Source organism: Schistocerca nitens, chromosome 3, assembly GCF_023898315.1.
Source record: "Schistocerca nitens isolate TAMUIC-IGC-003100 chromosome 3, iqSchNite1.1, whole genome shotgun sequence".
Classification (NCBI taxonomy): Eukaryota; Metazoa; Arthropoda; class Insecta; order Orthoptera; family Acrididae; genus Schistocerca; species Schistocerca nitens.
In genome coordinates, this window is record NC_064616.1 from 727519307 (window position 1) to 727543805 (window position 24499).

General features: G+C 39.7%; 1 protein-coding gene across 1 annotated transcript in view; it reads left to right on the forward strand.

The window, feature by feature from the left end:
- LOC126248701 (uncharacterized) overlaps nt 1-24499 on the forward strand; it is a 729031-nt gene that overhangs the window by 702848 nt on the left and 1684 nt on the right. The window lies entirely within an intron of this gene.

A 24499-nucleotide genomic window follows, 5' to 3' on the forward strand; every position in this document is an offset into this window, starting at 1 on the left:
CTAGGATGTCATGGAGGTTTGGTGGGGGACAGAACACCACTTTAGGAAGGGTGGGAGGTATCTTATGTAGAATTTCTCTCAATTCAGGGCATGATGATAGGTAGTCAAAGCCCTGGTGAATGATGTGATTCAATTGTTCCAGCCTGCAGTGGTACTGGCTGATGAAGAGGACATTCCTTTATGGCTGGTTCTTGGGGGTGGTGAGAGGATTGGGAGCGTGAGGGAAAATGGGATGGGAGATATGTTTGTGGACTATGTCTGTTGGATAGTGTCTGTCTGTGAAGACTTTGGTGAGACCCTCAGCATATTAACAAGGGAACCTCCCCATCGCACCCCCCTCAGATTTAGTTATAAGTTGGCACAGTGGATAGGCCTTGAAAAACTGAACACAAATCAATCGAGAAAACAGGAAGAACTTGTGTGGCACTATGAAAGAAATAAGCAAAATATACAAAATGAGTAGTCCATGTGCAAGATAGACAACATCAAGGTAACTTTCTGTACAGGAGGGATTGATGTGGAAAGGATTACAGTTGTCAAAATGCAGGTACTATTGGTGGTTGGTGGGTTTAATGTTGAGAGGTGCCGATGGAGCCACCAGAGAGGAGGAGGCCAACATCTAGGAAGGTGACACACTGGGTTTAGGAGGACCACATGAAGTTGATGGAAGAGATGGTATTGAGGTTGTGAAGGAACGAAGGTATGGTGTCTTGGTCCTGAGTCCAGATCATGAAGATATCATCAATTAACCTGAACCAGCCTAGGGGTTTGGTGTTTTGGGATGCTAGGATTTGTTAATACAGCTTCCCTTCAAAGGAGAAATGCATAGTTGTGGGTTAGGATAAAGTGAATAATGAGTACGATGAATGAGGTAGTGTGAGGGATGTTGTTGTACAAGGAAGTGGCATCAACAGTGACAAGTAGGGATCCAGGAGGTAAAAGTGTGTGGATGGTGGAAAGTTGGTGAAGGAAGCAGTTGGTGTATTTGACATGGGCGGCTAGATGATTATAGGCTACTTATTGGACGTGTTGGTCAATGAGGGCCGAAATTCTTTCAGTGGGGCAAAATAACCAACTACAATGGAGCATCCAGGATTGTTGGGTTTGCAGATAGGGTGAGGAGGAAAATGGATCCTGGGTAGATGTTCTGGGAAGGGTGAGGCTAAGTTGGAGGTAAGGAATTCCTGGAAGGTGACCCAGTGGGTGGTTAGGTGGGAGAGGGGTAGGATCACGGTTGGATGGTTACACAAACTAGAAGAGGCAGGTTTCAGTGTTGGAATTAGAGTGGCTTTGGTTGAAGGGATTAGTGGCAAAGAAGTGCTTCTATTGCAGGGATCAGGAAAAGGAGAGTATGTCTTTGAAACTCCAGCAAGGTTAAATTAGGATGTAGGGATAAAGATGAGGCCTTTAGATAGTACTGCAACTTCTGTGGAGCTCAGGGTTTTGGTGGGAAGGTTAACAACAGTGTTACGGGAATGTTTTGTCTCTGGATTCAGTAGAGAGTTGTTACTGAGTTTTGGGGGATGTGTCAAGTTGAAAAAATCAGCTAGGCAGGGTTTAACTGCTATGAGGAGTGAATACAATAGGGGTTGGATACTGGTGCCCCAAGGCGGCAGTAGGCTGTCAGCAGGTTGGATAATTTATGGAGGTTGTGTCTGGAATGCTCCTCCAGTTGCTGGAAAACAAGGGATTCAGTTTAAGAGATGCGATGTATGGAGCAGGGACTGCAGAGTAGTATCTTGCAGAGGGGGCAGAGATGATTCTGGGATGCCTATGCCATGGAGATGTACTTTTGCAATACCAGCTGTGAGGGCCAGGGATTGGAGGAATCTGAAACATGTAGGTCAATGTGAATGGAGTGGTAGAATGCAGAGAAAGTGATCTTTACGGTTAGGTCGTTTGGGGCGATTCCATGGTTTAGGCAGCATTCAGAAACAGGATGGGGGACTGGGTTTTAGCCAGGGAAAGGGATACTTTTTTGAACTGATGCAGAAGTATGGAGCAAGGGTGCATTGTGGCATGACGCGTAAAGGAAACGGGAATGACGCAGAAATGGGCTAAGTAGGTGTTGATGGTTGTGAGAGGAGTTGGATAAGGGAAAAAACGCGAAAATACGTAAATACAAGTAGAGACACACACAGTATGGAGCAAGGGTGCATTGTGGCATGACGCGTAAAGGAAACGGGAATGACGCAGAAATGGGCTAAGTAGGTGTTGATGGTTGTGAGAGGAGTTGGATAAGGGAAAAAACGCGAAAATACGTAAATACAAGTAGAGACACACACAGATGCGCAAAAATACACATAGGTACGTTAAAATACTCACAAATACGCAAAAATATCTGAAACCACGTAAAAATATGGACAAATACGTTAAAAACGAATAGAAACGTGGGAGGAAAGGAACGATGAGGTGTAGGAGTGTGTGTGTGTGTGTGTGTGTGTGTGTGTGTGCGTGTTGCGATAAGTGAAGAGAGAGGGAGGAGGGATAGGCTAGGCCAGGGGCGGGCAAACGTTGCACGCGGCTCATGAGCGCACAGCGCTGCACGTGTGCTGCTCGTGTGCAGGCGTCGACCGGGGCTGTGGCGACAGCCGGCAGGTTGCGGCGGTGTAGTGTCAGGCTAAGCTGCGTACGTTGATGCGAAGCGAGCACTATGTAGTGAACGTTGTATTTCAAGAAACGGAGAAGTGGAGATTTGCTATCTTTTAAAATGTAATGGGAGAATCATTTTTTCTTTGTGCAAAAACGTGAAAATTCGAAATGTTTAATATGTGGCAGTATTCTCGCTGGTCAACGGAAGTTTAGTATTGAAGGCCATTATAATAAATTTCACAAGGACGAGTACAATTTATTGTCGGATTCTGAGCGGATGGGGAATTGACTGAGCTTAAGAAGACCGATCTGATGATACCAGATGAATCTGTCGTAGTTGGCCGGCCGAAGTGGCCGAGCGGTTCTAGGCACTACAGTCTGGAACCGCGCGACCGCTATGGTCGCAGGTTCGAATCCTGCCTCGGGCATGGATGTGTGTGATGTCCTTAGGTTAGTTAGGTTTAAGTAGTTCTAAGTTATAGGGGACTGATGACCACAGCAGTTAAGTCCCATAGTGCTCAGAGCCATTTGAATTTGTCGTAGTTGCTGTTGTCACGAGAGATCTGCGACTTTCTCTCGTCATGTCTCTCATCTAACTGATCTAACATTTTATGGAGCACTGTTTTCAAGTTTTCAGGACGACAACAATAATAGCCCAGCGGTATGTGCAAGTTATAAGACTGCGCTTAATATAGCGAGAGCTGGAAAACCATTTGCTGAATTAATAAGTCTCGGTTAAGAGCAAACATCAGTGATGAAAATTTACGTAACTGTTTGTGTTAGTCTGTATGTAGAAATTTTGTTCCAGATATTAAACGTATTGTAAACTCCACCTGTAATAATTAAATGAAACGTATCGTAGGCAATAGGTACTCTTTCAAACCATGATTTCTTTCAAGCACTCCTACTAACCTTATTGATTCACTCAATAAAGCAAGCTAGGAAACAAAACGCATTACAGAGGAAGGAGTGGACAGAAGGTATGGTGGGGATAGGAGATAAGCGGGTGGCCAGCTTGCCCCTGTGTGCACGCGGAACACCTGTTAGCTGCACGCGTGCAAGTGCACCGCACATGTGCAGGATTCCTGCCCGCCCCTGGGCTAGGCCAAGGATCTAAGTTTGCTGCGGCACGGGCAGATATGGAAAACAAAACACTAAGGTACGCCATGTTGGAGAAAAGAATTTGGAGCATAAGACACCGCATCAAACCTGCGCATGATCAGGAAGTCTGTGTTGTGTGCAGACGACCATTGATACAGTGCGGGTCAGAAGTAGATGTGGTTTGGAAGGCGGTGATTAAACACAGGAAAGAGGAGAAAGAATGGACACTGAGAAGAGAAATGCTATAGAGAAGAGTTACAAAGAAAAACATTACAGGGTTGTGGGATGGAAGAAAGCAAAACCAAACAGTGGAAACTCTGGTAGGAATATGAACAATGCAGGAAAAGACAGATTGCTACTTACCATTAAGGAGACACGTTAAGTTACAAACATAAAAGCTTTTGAGAACAGCCTTCATCAGTAAAAGATACACACACCATTCATACACACAAGCAAGCACACATCATGTGCGTATGACCACCATCTCAGACCCAAATGCAAATATCACAAGTGTTCCAAGCAGCAATCTGGATGGGTGGGGGAAGGGAACGAATTTACCACCCTCTTTATTTGCTGCCTTCTGCCAACACATCCGCCTGTCTTTCCCTGCTCTTCTCCTATTTTGCTCTTCTTTTCCCCACCTCCTGATACACAACCTCTTGACACCGTGCCTGTCGGCATTCTAGTCCCTGCACAATCCTCCATACACCATTTGTCCCTCTCCCCACCACTACATTACTATCACTTCCTCTTCCTTGCCCTCGTGATAGTTGCATTCCGACCCGAGATGCTGGAGTTGGCAGTCTTGTGTTCATGAGGTGTGCTTGCCCGTGTGTGTGAATGGTATGTCTGTCTCTCTTTTACTGATGAAGGCCGTGGCAGAAAGCTTCATGAAAGTGTCTTTTACTTTTGCTATTTGCAGCTTAATCTGTGTTTCCCTACATTGTTGATATTCCTACGAAAGTTTCCATTGTTTCATTTTGCTGAATGCCTTTCTTCCATCCTACAACCCTGTGGCGTTTTCCTTAGTAACTCTTCTCTAAAACATTACTCTTCTCAGTCTCCATTCTTTCTCTTCCTTGTTTGATCTTCAGCCTAACCCACCCCGTCCCTTTCTCATCACTTGTCGCCACACAGACACACTCCCACACCTCATCGTTCCTTCTCTCCCACGTTTCTGCACGTTTTTAAAATAATTGTGCGTTTTTTCACGTGGTTTCAAGTATTTTAGCGTATTTTTACGTATTAGTGCGTATTTTTAAATATCTATATGTATTTATGAGTATCTGTTCGTGTTTCTGCACGCCTTTACGATTATTTACGCATGTTATGCGTCTTTTCGCTTACCCAGCTCATCTCACAACCAACAACACCTATTTTGCCATTTCTGTGTCATTTCCGTTTCCTTTCCAGTCATGCCACAATGCAACCTTGCTCCATTTTTCTGCACCAGTTCCGAAAAGTATCCCTTTCCCTGGCTAAAACTCAGTCCCACATCCTGTTTCTTAATGCTGCCTAAACCGTGGAATACCCCCAAACGGCCTAACCATGTCACCTTTTCGGATTCTGCCAATAGCTGCCCCTCGCAAACCTGGTACTACAAAAACACATCTCTATGGCACAGGCATCCCAGAACCACCTCTGCTCCCTCCGCAAAATACTACTACTCTGCACTCCATACTCCTTACATTGCATCTCCAAAACTGAATACCCTGCTCTCCAGCACCAGGAGGAGCATCCGAGACACCACCGCCATAAGTTATCCAACCAGCTGACATCCTGTTGCGGCCTGTGACTAAATGGTAGAGGACCTCCACCAATTATCTGACTCCTCCACCCACAAACTCTGCCAGAATAATGTCATCCTAGAAGTCCAGCACAACTTCCAATCCTTACTTAAGGCCTTAGGCCCTTCCCAGATCATCTCCCTTGTATCCATTTCCCTCCTCACCCTCATGACACCCCTCACATCAACAGTCTACATCTTCCCCAAAATCCACAAACCCAACAATCCTGTCCGTCCCATTGTGGCTGGTTATTGTGCCCCAACTGGAAAAATTTCGGCCCTCATCGACCAACACCTCCAACAAATAGCTCATAACCTAGCCTCTCACGTCAAAGACACCACTCACTTCCTTCACTGAATCTCCATCATCGCTACCCCTTTGCCTCCTGGATCTCTACTCATCACTGTTGATGTCATCTCCCTGTATGCCAACTTCCCTCACACTACTTCATTCCTCATACACCTTACTGACTTTATTCTAACCCACAACTATTTCTTCATATAACAAATCTGCAGCACAGCCATGAGCACTCGGATAGCACCCACCTATGCTAACCTTTTTATTGGCCATTTAGAGGAGACCTTGTTAGCCTTCTAAAATGCCAAACCCCTAGTCTGGGTCAGGTTCATTGGTGATATCTTCATGATCTGGACTCAGGACCAACATAGCCTATCACTGTTCCTTCTCTTCCATCTGCTTCACATGGTCCTGCTCAACCCAGTGTGTCACCTTCCTAGATGTTGACCTCCTCCTCTCTGATGGCTCCATCCGCACCTCTGTCCACATTAAACCCACCAACCACCAATAGTACCTGCATTTTGACGGCTGTCATCCATTTTACACCAAAATATCCATCCCTTACAGCCAAGCTACCAGGGATTGCGTATCTACAGTGACAAAGACTCCCTTGCTCAGTATGCTGATGGTTTCACCAAGGTCTTCACAGACAGACACTATCCCACAGACATAGTCCACAAACATATCTCCCATCCCATTTTCTCTCACGCTCCCAATCCTCTCACCACCCCCAAGAGCCAGCCATAAAGGAATGTCCTCTTCATCAGCCAGTACCACTGCAGGCTGGAACAATTGAATCACATCATTCACCAGGGCTTTGTCTACCTATCATCATGCCCTGAATTGAGAGAAATTCTACACAAGATACCTCCCACCCTTCCTAAAGTGGTGTTCTGTCCCCAGCCAAACCTCCATGACATCCTAGTCCATCCCTTTTCCACTCCCAAACCCAACCCCTTGCCACAAGGATCATATCCCTGTGGATGACCCAGGTGCAAAACCTGCCCAGTACCCACCTAGCACTTCCTGTTCCAGTCCTGTCACAGGTTTATCCTACCCCATCAGGGGCCAGGCCACATGTGAAAACAGCCATATTTTTTATCAGCTGTGCTGCAATCATTGCACAGCTTTTTATATTGGTATGACTACCAACCAGCTGTCCACCAGTATGAACAGCCACCCCTAAAGTGTGGCCAAGAACAAAAGTAGACCACCCTGTGGCAGAGCATGCAACTGAACATAACACATTTGATTTCAATGGCTGCTTTACTACCTGAGCCATCTGGATTCTTTCCTCCATCAACAGCTTTTCCAAGCTGCACAGATGGTAATCATCCTTACAACATATTCTCCACTTCTCTGTTTATCCCAGCCTCAACATATTTTAACATACTGTCCCCACACCCTCCACCGAACAGTTTCCACCCCCTCTGTCCTATCATCTGCTCCCCATCCTCATCTTCCATGCTGTTTATTTGCTGCCCTCTAGTAATGCATCCACCCATCTTTCCCTGCTCCTCTCCTTTTTGCTCCTTTTTTCACCACCTCGCTGCCCCACAACCTCCTGATGCTGAGCCTGTTGGCATTCTAGTGTCTACACACTTCACCAGACAATGTTTATCTCTCTCTCCACACATACTCTACTATCCCTTTCCCTTTTTTACCCCATCCATATTGCTGCTTGCATCCCACATGATAGTTGCACTGTGGCCTGAGATGCTGGAGCTGGCTGTCATGTGCACATGAGGTGTGCTTGCTTGTATGTATGAATAATGTGTTTCTCTCTTTTACTGATGAAGGTTAGGGTTGAAAGCTTAACATAAGTATCTTTTAATTGTGCCTGCTTGCAACTTAATGCATCTTCTTTAGGGTAAGTAGAAATCTGTGTTTTCCTACAGTGTTGGTTTTCTTCAACATCATGTGTGCAAATAGTGTAGCTATCCAATTTAGTGGATAAATGAAAATTAGAAATTGAAATGTATAAATCCAAAATCATCACTCAGTATTTATGTGAGATTGCTTCATTCTACCTTGTGCTTCATTAGACTGATTGCTAAAAGAGACTATCAGACAAACTCAGCCAGTGTTTTCTCCCAGTGCTACAGCCTGCTTGGTGATGACAGTTATTATGAGATGCTACAACTGTGAGTGATAAATAGTGCTATTAGAAAGTGTGCAAAAATTTCAGCTGACTGAGGTAGGTCTTTATACAATCCATAAAACAAGGTTTTCATGCTATTGCAAACTGAACTTTGACTTTCACAATTATAAGGATGAACTGAACAGAGATAAAGTATTTGGAATTATACATAAACTCATACTTGAATGTGGCATATGTGGTTCCCAGTAGCTGTTATGGTTCTGTGGCAAATTCATAATCTTAATGTGATTTTGATTCCCAGTCAATTCTTGGACTTTTCTAAGATTTAAAGTGACTTGTATAGCTGGAAATAGTTTGCATGCATAAAAACCTTAACATTTCACAACAGAAGGCTTTTCCATAAGGGGCTAAATAAGTTTGGTTTACTCTTTATTGAAACTTAAAAGTATGTAATCTCCAAAATTTGCCACACAATTAAGTTACCAAAGCAGCATTTTTGCAGATGAATGCTTTTTTTTAGTTTTATTTGTCATAAATACCTACAAATGAACTACTAAGCTACTGTAATGCATTAGAAGCTTATTAACAAAAATAAATAATTCTTTTGAATGGTAAATGGTAGGTACAACAAGTTACTGTAATAGGTACAGGATGGTTAGAATTAAACTAATGATGTTCTGAGTGCTGCAGTGCTGGCTGTGTGCATGACAGAATGCTGAAACATCATAGGTATGTTGATGCACTCATGGATCACCTTGAAAAACATAATAGCTCCACTTTAGACTAAATTTCACTGGCTTCACCAGAGTAAATGAGTGAACAACAACATGCATAGACAATATTTTAACAAATTATACATTTGAGGACACTGCCAAATTCTCTTTAAACCTAGGTATCTCAGATCACTCTGCTCTGCTTATAGAACTACATTCACAAAAAATAAATAGCAAAAAATAATGGAAGGAGATGCTTCATGAAAAGACAGTTCAGTGAAGAAAACATAAACTTGTTCTGGTATAGATTAAATGAGGTAGACTGGTCATCACAACCAGAAAATTCATGTTCAGAAAATTTTGATAAAATTTTAAACAGCTTTTTACATGTCTTCAATGAAACATTTCCACCTGTAGCTTGCCCAAGAAGGGCAACAAATAAACTAAAGTGGATTACCACTGGCATAAAAATATCTAGCAATAGAAAGAAAGAACTACATATAGAGCTGAAATCAAGTAAGAGTCCTGAGTTCATAAACTATGTTAAAGCATATAAAAAACTATTTATGAAGGTTGCAAAAGCAGCAAAGGAAATGGCAAACACTAAATTCATTAAAAAACACACAAATAAATCCAAGGCAGTATGGACAGTAGTCAAATCTGAACTTGGAATCAAACCTAGCAACCAGGAAATCTCTAAAATAAAGGTAAAAGACAAAATAATTGTACATCCTGCTCAGATATCAGAAAATTTTAATAAATTCTTCATAAATGTAGCAAAATCTGATGTTGATGTAGACTCTTATCAAGGTAATGCACATTTGTTGGGCTTAAGTCAGAGCAAGAAATAGAGACTAATTAAATTTAACAAAGTAACAGTAAAAGATGTAGAAAAAACTATACTAAATGTAAGAAAATAAAAATTCTGTGGGATGGGATAAAATACCTGCCAAAGCCATTAAAGCAGCTACAAACGTAGTAGCACAACCACTGCACAAAATAATTAATCAGTCACTTGAAGAAGGGTACTTTCCAGAATTTCTAAAATATGCAGAAGTCAAACCAGTATTTAAGAAAGCCTCCGAAGATGATATGGGAATTTACCATCCAACTTCCCTTCTTCCTGTGTTTTCTAAGATATTTGAAATGATTGTTGCAATTCACATTCAAAATTTCTGCTACAAACACAATGTAATCTCAAAAAATCAATTTGGACTCCAGAAAGGCAAAAGTACAATTCAAGCAATCAATGAATTTGTGACTAAAGTTAGTTCCACTTTTGACAAGTCACAAAAAGCTGTGGAAATCTTCTGTGACTTATCCAAAACATTTGACTGTGTGAATCACTCCTTACTATTATATAAAATGAGAAAATATGGAATTATAGGTAGCACCTTACAGTCGTGTAAGTCATATCTAATGGAGGGAAAGCAAAGGGTTGTCATAACATCAAGCAAAGGGAAATACTCCTTGAAGTGGAGAATCATCTCACAGATATACATTATCATTCAGTTTTATTTGCTGATGACACATCAGTACTGGTAGGAAATAAAAACACACAAGAAATTCCTGAAAATGTCATAGAAACTCTAGAAAACCTAGATGTTTGGTTCCATCTAAATGGCCTAAACCTAAATATTTCAGAAACACAGCTGATGAATTTTAAGACAAAACGGTCTCAAATAAATGATATTCATATTATGCACAGAAGCCAGGAGCTAAATGAAGCAGAGCATGTTAAATTCTTAGGAATGCAATTGGACAAAAAACCTATGATGGTCCTCACAAAGAGATTATCTAAATTCTGATTCTGATTCTGATTCTGTCAGCAGGTGAAAATATGGCACAGTAAGCAGTCCAAATGTGTGAGGAATGATCAAATATATAATAACAGGGATTCTGGCATGTTTACTTACATGGTCACAAGTTACAACGTGTGTTCTGTATGTTCTCACGACTCAGCTACATGCTGCATCCATAACACAGAATGCTCAACAGTTGTAATCAGAGTGATATGTCATTGTATGCTGTCCTTCAGGTCAGAAAGAGTCCTGATACATCCCTGATAGACATGATCTTTCAGATGTCCCCACAACCAGAATCCACATGGGTTTAGGTCATGGGATCTGTAAGCCACACATCTTGAAATTGCCTAGAGATGATGCAGTCATTACTGAAGATTTCTTGAAGCAAATCTTTCACCTGGAAAGTGGCATGTGGTGTTGTCCCATCTTGCATAAAATAGTGGTGTGGAGACAGTTGCATTCTTGCAAAGCTGGAAACATGTATTGTGCTAGGAGGTCCTTATAACATGTAGATGTACACCTAAAAGAAACATGTGGTGTCATTACCTCAAAAGAAGATGGACCAAAAATGAAGAAGCTCATCAAACCACACCACACAGTCACATAAGCCGACCACAGAGGATGTTCCTGCATGACATGTGGTGTAGTGGAACCCCCCATATGTGACTGTTCCGTGCATTCACAGCACTGTGCATGGTGAAATGTGCCTCATTCATCAAAAGAATATTCCATGGTCACATGCCATGCATTTCCATGCATGCCAAAAATGAAGGGAAAGTCATAATGTTGTAGCTTATCTTGAGGCATCATTTAGTGCACATACTGAATCTTTCAGAGGGGGGAGGGAATTCCTGTGAAATAGCTAGAGCACTGGCTGCAGAATTTGAAGCATGTGCTGCATAGTTAGTCATGCCAACACCAACTTCATCAGCAACTGCCATGGGAAAGGACTGCCTTCTTCTCCTTGCTGCACTATTTAATGCACCCATTTCTTCAAATTTATTTCTCATATTTCTTAGCTCATTTATTGAGATGGGGCCTTTCTTATCTGTTTCTGTTGGCAATATTCCCCCAAACCAGCACTGATATTGATGCCTTTATGATAAAAACAACTTTATCAGCAATGCATGGTCTTTATTCTCAATAGCCATGGCATTTCATACAGAAAACTTCAACTTCAAATCAACAGTCATTTCACAACAGAAATCAACACATGTCACCAATTAAAAAACAGCATACTGATGTCAAATCAGGTAACATCTCACATTCGAAATGATTACAGCACCATATTTTCACCTGGTGGCAGAAAGTCAGACTATTATTTTTTCAGCATACTCCACAAGAACACTGACTAATTAATGTACCTATGATGTTTCAGCATCCTGTGGTGTTTACAGCATGCACTGCAGCACTCAGAACACCATTAGTTTACTTCCTCTTACCATTGCAACCATGCTAAAAATAGCAACTTAAAAACAAATATTCTTTCAGACTATAAAATATGCATTAGAGTTTGGATGCTTTTTCTGTGGAAGTGATGGGGGAGGGGTGACTGTAATGAACCAGACTATGACACAACATATAGGACATGGTTAAGAAATGAAAAATGAAAGTGTAAAAGTTTCGTAGCTTAACATACACTAGTGCGCAAAACTTAAGCACTAAAGTAACTTTTGCATGCTGTGTTCTGCTAAGTAACAGGTCAATAAAACTTCTACCATGCATAGAAATAACTGCTACAATATAGTACAGAATGTTGTAATGGCAACCAGAATGGTCGCGGGGTAGTAGTGATGGAAACACGGCAGGACCCGCGGAGCAGCCCACGAACAACAACACAACTAGAGAGGACGGACACGACCAATGGAGGACCTGACAACACAACAATTACAGACAACAGAGTAACGAACCAAACAAGACAACTGTGTCCACTGGAATAGAAACATGAAGTCAATACACTGTCTGAGACAATACGTCCTGAGGTGCAACACGATGTCAGACTGCTGGCTGAGCGCGAGGCAGGTGCTTAAGTATGCTATTAGGGGCGCCACTATTGGCCGCTAGGACCACGTGTTCCACTGTGGTGTCCCCATACTAAAAGCGGGCCAGGAGGCGTGCGCCACCACAGCTTATGGCACAATGGTGCAGAGACCTCTATGGGTCTTTGACGTCCATGACGTCTGGTGTGGATTCAAATTCCATGGCGCGCGGTACCAGACAGATGATAAGTGAAAAAATACACAATAAGATGAACAGAAATGACACTTTTTTTTCAAAGACAATAACTACACTGACATCACTATGATTTATGATGGTCATTTGGACATTAAAAAATGTGGGATAATGTTTTTTAATAGGATGTTTGATCATCACAGATGTCAGTGAATGCTCCGCAACATACTCCCAAGCTGGCGACAAGGTTGGCAAGGAGTTCTTGTGATAGGGCATCCCATTCCTCCAGCAGCATGGTTGGCAACTACTGTATGGCCCTTGGCATATGTGGATATGCTGCAGTACATCTCCCCAACATATTCAACATGTGCTTGATGGGATTTAAGTCATGAGAATGAGCAGGCCAGTTCACTCACCAAACATCCTCTCATTTCAAGAGCTCCTCCACCTGTGCTGTTCAGTGCAGATGTGCATGGCCATCCATAAAAATTACATCAGGGCTGAATGCACTCCTGAAAAGGTGCACATGGGAGAGGGATACAGTGTTGATATAAAATTGACCACTGAGTGTAGTGTATTCAATGATTTGCAATGGTGCCAAGAGCATATGGACTGGACCACTGAGGAATGGGGTTGTGTGCTCTCCACAGATGAGAGCAGACTCAACCTGTGTAGTGATTCTGGACATACTCTAATATGGTGAGAAGTGGGAAGCACATTGGAGTCTCATTCAGTAGGACGATGATTCACACCCGTGTCCTGGTATCCTGATTTAGGTTTTCTGTGATTTCCCTAAATTGCTTAAGGCAAATGCTATAATGGTTCCATTGAAAGGGCATGACCAATTTCCTTCTCTGTCCTTCCCTAATCCGATCTTGTGCTCTATCTCTGGGATATTAAACATTAATCTTCTCCTCCTCCTCCATGGCAAGAGATGGGAACATGCAATGCACCCAAGAACTTTGTCAAACATAATCATTTTTGTTCAAAAAAGGTTCAAATGGCTCTGAGCACTATGGGACTTAACAGCTATGGTCATCAGTCCCCTAGAACTTAGAACTACTTAAACCTAACTAACCTAAGGACATCACACAACACCCAGTCATAATCATTTTGGTGATCCAGGTATTATTTGTGGGGAAGTATAATGTTGCCTAGACATACAGACCTCCAAACCTTCGAATATGGTACATTAAACAGTCAATGTTATTGTAACATGTGCTGTTTCACAATGTCTAGCTTTTTTGGGGGTGCATCTGGCCATGACTTCATTTTTATGGATGACAATGCACAACTGCATCACAGAGTGCAGGTGGAGGAGCTCTTAGAACTAGAGGATATCTGATGAATGGACTAACCTGTCCATTCCCCCAACTTAAATTGCACTGAGCACATGTGGGGTGCATTGGGGAGATGTACTGCAGCACATCCACCTGCACCAGTGACCATCCAACAGTAGTCAACCCTACAGAGAGAGGAATGGAATGCCCTGCCACAAGAAATCCTTACCAATCTTGCAACCAGCATGGAAGCATGTTGCAGAGCATGCACTGCCATCTGCGGTGATTGTGTTTCATATTAAGAACCATCACCTAATTTTCATTATGTCCAGTGGACCATAACAAGTTGCAGTGACTTCAGTGTAATTATTGTCTTTGAATAAAGTGTCATTTCTATTTATCTCTTTGTGTAATTATTGTCTTTGAATAACAGTGTTATTTCTATTTATCTCATTGTGTATTTCTTTCAGTTACCTTCTGTACTATAGTGCAGCAATTCTTTCTATGTATGGGCCAAGGTTCACTGAGCTATGTTACTTTGCAGTGACACTTCATGAAAAAGTTGTTACTTTCATCCTTAAGTTTTGCACAGCAGAATACGTAGACTAAAAGCAAGCAATAGGATTAAGTTAGGTTTTTTCATTACTATTTATTGATATTTGGGGGTTAAGTTATGTTAACAGAGCCAGTTGTTACTTCCTTACTTTTTACCACCATTTCACTTGTTCAACATATTGTTGTACTGAGAACTAAGTAATGAATATTTGAAACAAGTATTAAAAGCCTAATCCGAATATTAACAGAACTGAGGAACAACATGTACCAGTTGCAAGTGGTCCACTTAACCTCTAAAACAGGTTAATGGGGTAACTGAATCATTGTCATTAAGTGGCTTACATCCAGAAATGTAATACATATCAAAGAACCCAGCAAGTTCACTCTATGGAATGCAGTATACTTATGTACAAATTACAAATTATAGAATCAAAACAGCTTTCAAGATGCTAGTACATAGTTGATACAACGTGAATTCAATGACAACATGACAAAAAGTCAACATATTTCCACATGAATCTCATCTTAAGTGGGTTGGGTAGATTCAATGCACTGGTATCTGCTTCAAAACTTCTTTCATCTATTGGTATAAATTTCATTTTTACAGCCATACATCAATAAAGTGACACTTGTGTGCAACTTTTAGCACATTATCAACATCATGCCTAATAATTGTAAAAACAGTTGTGATAGACTTTTACAATCATGAAACCCACCAAAAAATATACCATGCTGTCTTCATCTGAAGAAACTCTCTGCTAAAAAGAAGCCATCATCAATAACAGAATGCTTCAGATTTGTTGGATTCTTACAACTTGCTCTTTAAGTTTTTATTCCTTCGATTTCTCAACTATTTTCCTGCATTTTATTTCTTCTTTTTCTTTTCTTCTGTCAATCTGGCTTCTTCTTTGACACAGGTTTTGATGAGAATTATTGTTGGAATCACTGAGTTAACTTTTTAGTTTATTTATATTAGAAGAGGGGCTTTGGACATATTGGCTTAATGGCTTTCCCACTGACATTAAATGCTACAGTAAACTGAGGAGTGTTCAGACCTACAGTTATGATGTCTTAGAAACATCAACAGTAGAAGTATATTACAAATCAGTTCTTTGGTGAGATTCATTTGCCAAAGGCTAGTTAGTCATTTAACTTGGCAGATAGTCTTCTGATAAAAAGAAAAGGTTCTGTTCTTCAGTACAATATGTCATAAAACACCTGCTTGTAATTCAGCTAGTGAGTACTTCAACAACTTTATAAATTATGATTCATCTCACTGTAGCTGTCATCAAGTTCACAACATATTGTAACTTGGAATTTCTTGAAAGAAGCAATAACTCTCAAACCAAGAGGTTATAGATTATTGTTGGTATGAGATGGCAGCGTAAGCAAATTAATATCATTGGCTTTTTATGTATGATGCTATAACTTTGATTTTGTGGTTTTAATTACTGTTCAGTATCATAAGTTTAATATGTTCTTTTGTAGGCCTTTTATGTCCAACAAAGTTCCACAGAACCCTACCAATAATTCCCTGTTCATCTGATCAGAGACTTTGACACCACCCATATGCCAGGTGTGGCATTGTGCAGCATGTGATTGTTTAAATGCATCCAAGTAAACTCAAGGAATGGGGACTGTTAACGAAACACTACTTAGTACAACCATTCTCACAAGTGGAATTCTACAAGCACAAGCAATTTGTCAAGTTGCTCTGGAGCCAGTCTCAATCAATACTTTCAGCTAGTGCCCATTGACTTTTATGTGTTTTTTGGTGTACATAGTGAAAGTTAGTTTTGTTACATGAATCCCTAGAGACATTCCAGTCCTACCATCTCCTCTCTCTCCCAGTTATTTGGTACAAGACTGGTCCCTTAGAAAATATATTTATACCAGAAACCTTACAGTTCTTGTGGTTAAGCCATAATGAATACTGCATACAGTGACAATGTAATCAGAAAGCCTTTTCTCTTACAATCCTTTGCAAATTTTTTAAATGTTCACTTGATGGTCTGAAAATAGGTCTTTCAGTTCCTAGGACAAAAGCCTTCTCTGTACATAATTTAAGGATTACTCTTACAACCTGCAGTAATATTCCTAATTTCTCCAAGGAAAAGTGTTGACTGTATTTTTCAGCATGACTGGTGAATAATCTTGATGATTTGTGGTTCCTGTCTTGGTCTTGGTATTTTCAACCCTGTAATTAACAGTGAGCCCAATGCTTATAATGGATGCAAAATTATAAAGAGTAAACCTACATAATTCAACATATTCACGTTTATTTAATGAGAAGTGCAACTGCTATCAGAATATGATTGATCAACAATCTATTGGCCTGTCTTTACTGCTGTACTAGGTTATCTGTTTCAGTAACTCTTTATCATCTTATCATTTTCTTATTCAATGATTACATTTGCATATTATAATAATTTATTGAACCTTGTAATGCAGTGTTGTATGTAGTATCAAGACAGACAGTCAAGGTATTATTATGTAATTAAATTTGCCACCTGCAATAATGATGCAGCATGTGTAACTCTATAACATTTACTTAGACTGTTTTTATTATTTATAGTAGTTCAATAGTTTCATGTTTCAGCTGCACATTTCATTCTGAGTTTAGTGCTGTTAAATATACAGTACATGCAGACTAAAATTCATCATTATATTTTAGCACATAAGTTTAAATGTTTCATCAACTCAGAGTAAAGTTAAATGTAAATTATCTGAAGCTGCTCAGTGCAAATGTTCCTCGATTATTAGCTTCAAAAGCTATATTTCATACTTTGAGAGAGAGGGAGAGATTAAACATAGTCAAGTATAAATCACTATAAAAAAAGTGATTTAAGAAACTATGTAAATGGTCAGGATTTTGTCATATTTTGTCACTGAGAAAGTGGATCATAACTGGAAAACTGACTCATTTCACATTAGAGTGGGAGGTTACAATTATGATCAACAGAAACTGAAAATAATAACTAACTAATGAAAATATCCTTATTAGCATTCATTCTCGATATCAATTTACAGGCCCCATTCACAATCATTATTTGAAATTTATTATATTTTAATGTAGTTCTCTGCACTACAAAATGTTTCAAATATTTCAGGGTTTACACAACCAAACAATGGAAAGTTCAGGTTGGAATATCAGCAATATTACGAGAAGGATAGATTGCTACTCACTGTAAAGATGGCAAGCTGAGTTGCAGAGAGGCATAATGAAAAGCATTGGGCTTTCACTGAAAGCCTTCTTCAGAAATGAAAAGAAAAGGAAAAAACACACACAATCACACAAGCAAGCACACCTCATACACACATGACCGTTATCTCTAGCTTCTCCAGCCAGAAAGCAACTGTATCTCATCCAGCAGAATCAGCAATCTCGAGTGGGGTGGGCAAGAGTACAGGGTACAGGTAGAGGGCTGTGGGTGGGGGATTGAGACAACATACATGACAGAGTGTTCAGGGACTACATGGCAGGGCAAGGCTGCCAGCCACAGTATCAGGATGCTGTGGGGGAGGAGAACGGGGTGAGTGGAAAAGGAGAAGAGCAGACAAGGGGTGCATTATTGACAGAGAGTGGCACACAGAACAGGTGAGGAGATGTGAACTGGGGGGGGGGGGGAGGTGATAGGGGAAGGGGTTGGAAACTGTTGGTTCCAGGGTATGGGGACATTAGGCTACCGTAGATTGAGGGTGGAATGATTTCATGAGTGGAAAATGTGTTGTCAGAACTCCCTTCTGCATCGTTCAGAAAAACTCTGTTGATGGGAGGATCCATATGACCCCAGTTGTGAAGCAGCCATTGAAATCAAGCATGTTATGTTCAACTACAAGTTGTGCCACAGTTTGATGGGAGCAGTTCATCCTGCTGTACACCTGCAATGTTGAGCAAAAGATGAATTTGGCTTCATAAACCTCCAACTTCTATTTTGTTTTCTGAGCCTTGTGCTGAATACCTCCCAATCTGTCCAACATATGAACACTGACACTATCACCAGATGAGCTTATATACCCCACGTTTCATGATGTCTGGTTGTTTATCTAACCCACAACCTAGGTTGTATGTTAAGTTTGTGAAACAAGGCTAGATAGGCGCTATGTTTAGTTAATGGAATATACAATGTTTCACCAATAACTCTCAGTTGATTCAATTAAAATGGCTAATAATGCAAACTAAGCATCATCAACTGTGCTTTATAGATGATTCCTAACCAAGAAAGTGAAATCATATGAACATATTTGGTTTAATAAGCAGTGACTAGATTATGAAATAACACCAAAATACAGTACCATTAAGATCAAAAAGAACTCTGCTTCTGCAAAACGTGTGAAGAAAACAGCAGACAAACTATGGATAAACCAAGAAACATGAAATTGGTATTGGATACAGGATAATGTGAGTGTGGACTTGTAATTAGTACACATGCAAGTTCCTCACATGCTACACCCATGTGAATTTATCTGGTTTGAAAATGCACCAAGAAAAAGTTTTGCACATCATTAATAAGATGTTTTTCTGCCCAAAGAAGAAATTACAACAGTTATTGTTGTTGAAGGAGAGAACTATAACCCCAAAAATGAAAATACGGTTTCCAGATAGAATTGTAAACTTGTCAACATTGATTCTGACAAAACCAAAAGAAAAGCTACTGTCAAAAGACCACAAATATGCCAGAAACATGATTCCCAAACCTTAAGTGTTAAGAGTATCTAAGAGTAGATCTATAACTAGGCCTACAGAAAGATACAGCTGTGAAAGTACAGTGAGTGGAAAAAACTATACAGGAACAGCAACAACAACAACTTCAATATAGAAAGAATAATAATTTCTTAGTCATGAAGGACTTAAAACTAGGACTGAAAGCAGTAACATGATTGTGCTAGAGCAGATGAAGGCAAGAATGTAATGCTGTTAATTAAAACAGATTATACAAACAAAGTTTAAAAAATTTGACCAATCAGTGCACCTACAAAAACTATAGCAAGACCCAACAGCTAAATACAATGATCAGGCTAATCAGATAGTAAACAAGTTCTACAACATTTTTCTCTGAATAAGTTTGTAAGAGCAGTCTTCAAATGAATCCTAGAGCTCCAGAACTACATGGCTTACCCAAAATTCACAAGCCAGAAGTTCCAATCATACAAGCACCAGCACACAGTATTTCCGGGAAGATGAACAGCATCTTGAGGAGAAAACTGAACTTCACAGGCAAATACAGCATTAAGAACATTTTAGATTTAGTCAACAAGTTAACAGATGTTAAGATACTAACAAATGCAAAATTAGTCTCTTTTGGCATACACAGCTTGTTCTCAGGCATTCCTGTGAATGACTGTGTATATACTGTCATGATAATTCTATTTACACAACATTAAACCAGGAAAACAGCTGGGCATAATTGGTACAGTTGAATGTTGTTTAGACTAAAACTATTTCTGATTCCAAGGGAACTGTTAAAAGCAAATAGATTGTCTGGCACTGGGCTCACCTTATCACTCTACCTAGCAGAAATGTTCATGGACAAGTGGGAGACTGATTTTCTTAAGAGTGAACCATTGGCAAAACATGTTGTGTATTGGTACAGATATGTTGATGATATTCTCTGTATGTGGAAAGGTTCGGCTAGTCAACTCCACATGTTCATGGAAAATATGAGTCAATGGCATACTAGTGTAAAGAGTACGGAGTTCAATTGCAGGGGGGGGGGGATGTGGGGGAGGGGGGGGGGAGTGGTCCAACATGAATTTCCATAGACATCAGATCAGTTTACAGCATTTAAAACTTACCAAAAAAAAACTCCTTTAATGACACATTAATCACAGCTTCCTCTCAACATCCTACAGCCTAAACATGCAGAGTTCCACCACATGATACACTTTCAACCTTTCCATCTCCATGTACAAAGAACACAATCAAAAACTCAGTACAATAAAAACCATTCCCACAAATAATGAATTTGAGTCCAACATTATTGGCAAAATTCTCAGTACAAAACTGAAGAAGCAAGCCAGATCCCTACTGCACCCAGTGTACAACAAAGATAGACCAAAGAGGAAATGGTGCAGTTTACCTTTTGTAGGTAAAACATCAAATAGGATAAGCAACATTTTAAAAGCAAAGGGCTACTCTTTGCATTTCTGTATTCAACAGACAGTTGGCAGACATCTCTTCAGTTAAACGATGAACAACCAGAAATCATAAAAAGTGCAGTTTATAAATCATAATAATAATAATAATAATAATAATAATAGCTTTATTCAACATCGAATGGTACACTGCACATGTACAAAGAAACAGTAATGATTAATGTTATTTGTACAATACACAAGACACATTCTTCTGAATACGTCATTAATTTACAACAAAATTACAATAAGGTGTTTACTTATTTCTGTTCACATAATTTCACAAAGCATTTGTTGTTCTTCATATAAGTATGGTACTCTTCTAATGTGTAGAAAGGGTGTTTTACTAAAAATTTCTTAAGCTGATGTTTCAGTTTAATTGTAGGAAGAGCCATGACTGCTCTAGGCAGTGCATTAGCTAATTTTATACCTGCATACTGAGGCCCCTTTTCGTAAAGTGCTGTTCTGTGGCTGCCAATGTAAAATCTTTCTTTATTTCTAGTATTGTACTGGTGGAAATCTGAATAAGTGTTTGGGTGCAGTCTTTTCACAAGCAATATGGCTTTTAGAATGTATGTGTTTATAACAGTTAACACCTCTGTTTTTGGAAACAAGTTGCGACAAGATTCCCTATATTTTGCTCCACAGATTATTCTCACACCCCTTTTTTGAAGAATGAGTAGCTTATCTAGATTAGCTTTGGTTGTTGCCCCCCAAATTTCAATACCATAGTTCAAGTGAGAGGAGAAAAGAGCATGGTATCCAGTCTTTAGGACTACGGTGTCTCTACAGAACTTGCTAATAGTACTGATTGCAAATATATTTTTTGACAGCTTAGTTGCTAGAGAGTCAATATGTGTGTCCCATTTCAGGTTGCTTTGGATTGTTATGCCAAAGAATTTTACACTAGACTCTTTCTTTACCAATTCGTTGCCCATGTATAATTTTATTTCATTATTCAAACTACTTTTGTTAAACTCCATCAAACATGTTTTACTGGTGCTTACATTTAAGTGGCTTTCATTAAAAAACTGAACCATTTCTTTTGTCACATTATTACACTCGGCCTCTAGTTCATTACATGATTCCTTTTTACATACAATGGACGTGTCATCGGCATACAGAACAATTTTGGAATTTGTAGTACAGTATTTAATATCATTTACATAGATCAAGAACAGAAGGGGGCCCAATACCGAGCCCTGGGGCACCCCATATTTTATGCAAGAGATCTCTGATTTGTAGACACCACTTTCCGTTTTAAGTAGAACAAACTGCTTTCTATTGCTCATATAACATTTTATTAGATCATAAGCAGCACCTCTAATGCCCATGTTCCATAGCTTGTCTAATAGGATGTCAACGTCCACACAATCAAAGGCTTTTTCCAGGTCTAGGTATACACCTGCCACATGTTCCTTGCTTTCGATACCCCGTAACACCTCTTCAATTAGTTGAGCAGCTGCAGTGCTTGTTGATTTACCTTTTACGAATCCATTTTGATTTTCGAACATCAGGTTGTGTTTGTTAAGAAAGTTTATAATCCTGTTGTATATAACTTTCTCAACTATTTTGGAAAAGGCAGGAAGGATTGAGACTGGTCTGTAGTTTTCTATTTTGTTGTTGTCACCTTTCTTAAAAATGGGTGTTACCTGTGCTATTTTGAGTCTGTCTGGAAAGGTGCCTGATTCTATTATATTGTTGACTGCTGCAGACAGTGGTACAGATACATTTTGGCTACAGGCTTTTAAAACATTAGTATTTAGGCCATCATTCCCAACTGAATTAGAGGGTTTTAGAGAGCTAATGATGCCCATTATTTCTGCACAGTTTGTGGGGGCTAGATATATACTATGGTCACATGTATTACCTTTAAAACTGTAGTGCATGTTTTTATGTTTGTCATTTATGGCTTCCCCTACGGAAGAAAAATATTCATTAAAAATATTTGCAATTTCCAGTTGGTCTTTTATGAGCATGCCATTGTGGTTAATAGTAAAGTCCATACAGGATTTGTCATTGCCAGTTCTAAAACTGTTTATGACTGCCCAGATGCCAGTAGTTATGTTGTGTGAGTTTTGAAGCTTATTTGCAACATAGTTGCTCCTGGTCTGTGTAAGTAAGTCCTTATAGTGTGCTTGATATATTTTGAAGGCTTCCTTTAGCTCAGGAATCTCTCTATTATTCAGCATTGCACTGTGGAGTAGTTTTAATTTTTCCCTCGCTTCAGTGACATTACTATTTACCCAAATATTTTTGTTTATATTTTTTGTTTGTTTCATTTTTGTGATTACAACTGGGCATGTGGTATCAAAGCAGTAATAGAAGTCAGCAGCAAAGTTATCATATGAAAAGCTATTATTTTCAAACCATTTTATTTGTGCTAGCATCCAGTTTAGTCTATTTATGTTGTCATTATACATTATTCTTTTAGTTACAAACTGTTGCTTTGTGGTGACAGTGGGGGCCCCATGGCGTTCCAATTTAAGCTGTACTGCATGGTGATCTGAGATGGCTAGTTTTAAAACTGATGCACTGTGGGATAGGTGGGTCATGTTTGTTATTATGTTGTCAAGACATGTTTTACTATTGCCAATTTCTCTAGTGGGTTCCCGAATGAGTGGGGTCAGGTTAAATTCATCACACAGACGATGTAACTTTTTGGTGCTGACATCATTTGTTAATAAATCTATATTTATATCCCCTGTAACTATAATATTTACATGACCATTTGGCCCAGAAAATGTTGTGTCTATATATACAAGCAAGTCAGAAAGATTTACAAAAAAGGTATCTGTATTTGCTGCAGGTGGCCTGTAAACACCGATAACTGTTATGTTATCTCTACCCCATTTCAGGTTTATTGCAGCAAATTCTGAGACTCCTTCCAAGCAGAAGGAACTCACATCAATAACATTAAAATTACTTTCATTTACAGTGAAAATTGCTACACCTCCCCCAGTCTTGTCTTTTCTACTGAAGGCTGTGCAGAATTTCATACACAGTGGTTGACTAATGCTAATCAGAGCTTCATTGTACCAATGTTCAGTTACAACTAATATATCGGGTTTGTCAATCCGTGAAATTACATCTAGATCATTATGCTTATTTCTAAGACTACCAAGATTCTGGTGTATGATTTTAAGGCTGAGTTTTACCTGCTGGACCTTAGAGGATAATCATCTGTCAAGAGTGTCAGTGTTGCTACATTAAACAGATTGGGAGGTCAGTCTGGAGTAGGCTCAGAGAGCAGCATATAAGCCTGCAGACAAATATGCTGACCACTTATTTTTCCTTATTCACAGTAAAATTGTTTAACTTAAAATGACAATACGTAAATTTTATATTAGCATTCATCCTCTTGCCACTTGGTTCAAGAATCATGAAAGAAGGTTGTATACATGGAAAAAATCCTGGAGATACTAGAAGGTATCAGATAGATTATATAATGGTAAGACAGAGATTTAGGAACCAGGTTTTAAATTGTAAGACATTTCCAGGGGCAGATGTGGACTCTGACCACAATTATTGGTTATGAACTGTAGGTTAAAACTGAAGAAACTGCAAAAAGGTGGGAATTTAAGGAGATGGGACCTGGATAAACTGAAAGAACCAGAGGCTGTAGAGAGTTTGAGGGAGAGCATAAGGGAACAATTGACAGGAATGGGGGAAAGAAATACAGTAGAAGAAGAATGGGTAGCTATGAGGGATGAAGTAGTGAAGGCAGCAGACGATCACGTAGGTAAAAAGACGAGAGCTAATAGAAATCCTTGGGTAACAGAAGAAATATTGAATTTAATTGATGAAAGGACAAAATATAAAAATGCAGTAAATGAAGCAGGAAAAAAGGAATACAAAACTCTCAAAAATGAGATCGACAGGAAGTGCAAAATGGCTAAGCAGGGATGGCTAGAGGACAAATGTAAGGATGTAGAGGCTTGTCTCACTAGGGGTAAGATAG